The sequence below is a fragment of the Grus americana genome, chromosome 17 (genome assembly GCF_028858705.1).
Source record: "Grus americana isolate bGruAme1 chromosome 17, bGruAme1.mat, whole genome shotgun sequence".
Lineage (NCBI taxonomy): Eukaryota > Metazoa > Chordata > Aves > Gruiformes > Gruidae > Grus > Grus americana.
In genome coordinates, this window is record NC_072868.1 from 3,434,368 (window position 1) to 3,439,247 (window position 4,880).

General features: G+C 49.1%; 1 non-coding gene across 1 annotated transcript; it reads right to left on the bottom strand.

Moving 5' to 3' along the window:
- Window positions 1–2,961: 2,961 nt before the first annotated feature.
- Window positions 2,962–3,033, bottom strand: TRNAE-UUC (transfer RNA glutamic acid (anticodon UUC)). The gene has a single exon. It is a non-coding gene; the product is annotated as a tRNA-Glu (tRNA).
- Between the last annotated feature and the right edge of the window lie 1,847 nt (window positions 3,034–4,880).

Consider the following 4,880-nt stretch of genomic DNA (forward strand, 5'->3'; position numbering starts at 1 on the left):
CCTTTGTTTCTCTAAAGAATTAACTCCTTAGCTTCCAAATCCTTTACTGGACATAAACCCCATCTTAAAACACAGGAAGATGCAGAAAGGGGCTGCATGGGACACAGGCACAAAGCAGAGGTCTCAGGCTGACCTGGCATCCCATGGAGCAGGCAGTGCAGATGTGCTTCTCGTATCTGCATGGACCGTCCTGTATCATTTCTGTACTGTGCACAAGCACCCCTGCTTGGGGGAATCACGGGACCTGGAGACAATGCACACACTCAGATTTTCAAATTATCCAGGTTTTCCAAATTATCAAGGTATCCAAAAGAGTAAATGGCTCAGCAATAACTTTTGGAAAACCCAGCATCATCCTTGGAGGAGATTGTGAATATTAAGCAGTTTGACTCTTTGACTAGAGATCTGAACTGCCTTGGATAACCAAAGAGTTTGCCCTGAATGTAACCTGTCCTTCCATGACATTTGCAAACCTGTGCCTAAATCCCCTCTGCCAATCAGTCATCCTTTGAACTCTGCTTTATATTCCTGTTGTGATCATTGCTGGTTGCACCGAGCCAGCCTGGCACAGAAAGCATGGTGGTGTGTAAATTTTGAGAAGAGGATCAAAGCAGCAATACCTTGCTCACTCCGTGTGAGGGCTCTTTCCCACCCAGGAGTAAAGGGAATGACCTAAGGGCAACGTCTGTCCATAAGAGCACACATCGATCCCTTTTCTGCAGCATCCACACATGTTATTTCTGGTCCCAGGCTGTGTACCCCTGTTCAAGAGGTGGCTGAGCCATAACCCATTGCAACGAGCAGGCTCCCTTGTTCTGATTTCAGCAAGTGCTTCACTAAAGAAACAAATCTCAGCAGAAATTCTGTCTACAGTCGGTCGCTGATGCACGACTCGGACTTACAGCGCTTGACAATCCGATCAACATGCCGAAGAGAAGTGTCTCTTTAAACCTCTCCAGTGGCCAGATAATTTCTTCCTGGGTCTAGCCCCTTGCAAAAGCATTCCTCCTTCCCAAGGCCTGACGTTCAGAGGTGATACAGGAAGGTGATGCACTGCTCTGCCCAGCCGCTGTAAGCACCCGAGCACGGCGTTGAGACTCAGCGCTGGGAAGTAAAGCCATCCCAATGCTGAGCTTGGAAAGGGTTATTCTTCATAGAGGAAAAAGAATATTTAAGACTGCAAAACTTCCTTTGACAGGGTTGTCTTTTAATTACCCTGTGGAATGATAAAATCCCAGCACTGAAAATGTGTCTTTACAAATCTCTAGCTGGAGTAATTAGTCCCGTGCCTGGCTCTCCTGAGAGATTATTGCTGCCTTCTTTTCAGATTACTTACCCAAATAGAAGTGGAATCATTGCTATGTTTGACAGTGAGATATAAAATATCAGATAAAGCTGTTAAAATACTGTTTCACACGCTGCGTTTCTGCAGAGTAAGGAAGCATCTGCTCTCTCGGTATCAGCAGCAGAGCTGAGCAGAAAATTCACAGCTGAGGGATGAGACGATGAATCTCACTTCTTTTTTGGTTCCTGGTCATTCCTGGAAAGATCCAAGTAATCAGGAATTTAGTCATTATTCAAATGACTCAAAGAACGTTGTTTGCAGCTTATGTCCGTTTTAAGGCTTGAATGTGCTTGTGGGGTTTTAGGTCTGGTGGGTCCCCTGCTATGGTCTGAGGACCTCAGCTGGAATACTTGTGTGACAGAGCAAAGTTATTCAGTGGTAGCGCTGAACCCTGAAAAATCTAAGTCTTGTAACACCATGCAGACATGTTAGGTGGGCACCTCTGTAAAAGTCTCTCTCATTATGCAGAGGTACTTATAGGGGATGCAAAATGTAGGTAGCATCGCTCCCCTTATATACTAATGGTATGAGCTCAGAAGGAAGTTTCTCATTAGATATGGCATAGATCTGCAGTGAAATTTCCCTCAGAGAAGTTACAGTTGCTATTTATTACTTTCTGGGAAAAAAAATCTTTCTTAGGGAATTAAAGCGCTTGCTACATTATGTCAGGCTGTTAAGCTTACAGTGCTCAAAAATGCATTACTGACAATCCTCATCAGTCGCTGAGCTGTTGTGCAGATCACACCCTGGTTATCTCATTCCTTTCTTACCCACAGGACAAATTTATACCCGTGCATGAGTATTTCACAGGCCTGGTGTAACTGATGTGCTAGCTGCAGGGGCAGGGTGCGCACTGTTGGAGCAGCAGCTCCATCGGGGATGCAGTGTCCCAGCCTTGTCTCCTTAACAGTCTGTTCCTTGCCATCTCAAATAAATGTTTTTGTGTAATTCCTTCCAAGGCAGATTCTGTGTCTCACTGGCTTCCAGTGTAACCCAGCATCGCAACGGAGCCATCCCCTGCGTCGCTGGAGAGGTAAAGAGGGCTCAGGCAACTCAACTAGGATGAGGAACCACCAACTATCCTGTCCCTGGGGAAATTAAAACCATCCTAACACTGTCCAAGAATGAAATTTATGGGTCAGAAGTGTGCTCTGAAGCTCTCTAGTCCAGCCTATATGTTCCAGCAGGTCCAGCTGGAGCAAGTCCCTTAGGTCCTTGTTCAGTCGAGTTCCAAGTGTCTCCAGGAACGGAGACCCCACAGTTTCCCTGAGCCCCAGTTCCAGTGTTTCACCACCACATGGTGATAAAATTATTCTTCATAACTAAGGAGAACTTCCCTTGCTCCAGCTCGTGCCTCTTGTCCTCCCACTGTGTGCCTCCGGGAAAAGTCTGGCCCCATCTGCCATGCACTTTTTCACCAGGCAGCAATGAAATCTTCCCCTCGCCTTCTCCCTGGGCTGATCAGGCCAGACCCAGCTCTGTCCCTCAGCCTCCCTTCACCCGTCCCGTGCCCAGGCTCTGGCCACCTTGGCAGCCTGCGCTGGCCCCGCTCCAGCAGGCTAGCATCTTCCTTGTCCCGGGGAGCCCAAAAACTGTCGCAATATGAAATACAAGTGTTCCCACACCGGGAGTCGAACCCGGGCTGCCTGGGTGAAAACCAGGAATCCTGACCGCTAGACCATGTGGGACCATGGCCACCACTGCCACCTGCCCAGCTCTGGACCGGAGGGACAGCTAGTCCTGCTCCCCAGCAGGACCCCATCCTTTTCTTTCCTGGTGCATCCCACAGCCTGGAAGGGGAAAACACAGCTACATATAAAAGGCAACGGCCTGAGGTCTTTGACCCAGCTGGGGCTCTGCTGGGACTCTCCTGCAGCTCCAGTTCAGAGCTCATGGTGGGACAGGCAGCGTCCCATGGGAGTATGGCTGCCTGAAGCACCCCTGGATCGCAGTGCCAAGCCCCTGCCCGCACGCAGGCCCTTGCACCCATCTCCCCAGAGAACTGTGCTGCTGCAGAGCTGAGATCAAGGTCAGGCACGGGGCCACGCAGCATTATTAACGATAATTGGTGGCAAAGCATTGCGGAAGCTAATTCCACCCGGCACGAAGGCAAGTGCACAAGCTGCTTCCCCTTTATTTCATTTGATTACACTTTTTTGTTTTAGCATGATTCCCTACAGTAAGTAGCTCATAATTAACAGAGGATGAATAACATTTCTGCCACTCTGCGTATTAAGTTTTCTCACAACAAATGAAAACATAATTGCCATTACACAGCACCCTTATCTGAGGAAACACGCCGCAGTTGGGGTGATGGAGATTTACTGATAGGCATACGCTTCTTCAGCTATTTAGAGATGAAAACGTTTGTGGCTGAGGGGCTGGAGCTGCTCGGCACACTGCGCCGGCTTCCTGCAGCACCTCCCAGCAGTCTTTTCCACCATGGGCTCACCACCAGGACCTCAGGAGATAGCTCAATGGGCTCTGCAGTGGAGCAGCTTCTGTGGAGCAAAAGACAGGATGAGGATGCCTAGTAGGTGACACGTGGGACATGGTGCCTTCTTTCCCTGGCCAGGGAAACCCCAAAAAGTGATGGGGTGAGGCAGGTCTGAATGGTTTACTGGGAACCTTTGCACACCTCTGAGTTGTCACGGGAGCCAAGATGGATGGAGTAGCCACAAAGGCTGATAAGTGCAGACACTCCCCAGGGTAATGATGTCTGTCTAATGAGCCAGAGGTACTGGTTCAAAGCCATGGGGCTGTCAGCTTGCACGGTCACCATGGGGCTCTCCACCAGGCCGGAATTTCCAGAGCAATATTAATGCCCCATCTCCTGCACACAACCAGCAGCTCACTGGGGCCACTGAGAAGGCATGATTGGAAATAATTTCTTCTCCCAACTGAATATTTTTAGTTATCAGAAAAAAGTAATAGCTAATATCCCTAGGCATTAACCCCACAAGCTTCACTAATGCAGCCAAAGAAAGAGGAAAGAGGCTGTTCTGGTGCCTGGGGGTGACACTGCAGAGACACCGGCCTGGATTAGGGACCTCTCCTAGGGACATGCTGTGGGCATGTCCAGGCAGGTCTTGCTCCAGGGGAGGTGAGTAGGTATGTATTTGTTTCTTAGTTAGGACTTTTTTCACAACATTTCTTTCCCTTTTTTCTTTTTTTTTTTCTTTTAATGAGAACTCAGTTTGCAGTAACAAACAAATGAGAACAAGCGCTTCTGCTTCCCCTGGCCTACCTTGCACAGCCTGTCCATGTCTGGACATCCATGAAGACACACATATCTAAAAGGACCATGGCTTGCCCAGCCAGAGATCAAAACCTGTGGCCTCCAACTCTGAACATCCAGTTTCCGATGGGAACAGGGAAGCACCTTGCAGGACCACATGCTCCAAAAAGTCAGCAGAGAAGCCTCTTGGGGGTTCTCCTGGCCTGCATGGCTGCACAACATGGCTGTGCAACCACCGCCACTCATGGGCAGATGGGGAAGATGAGCGCTGTGTGCCTCCTCCCACCGCAAAGGGGA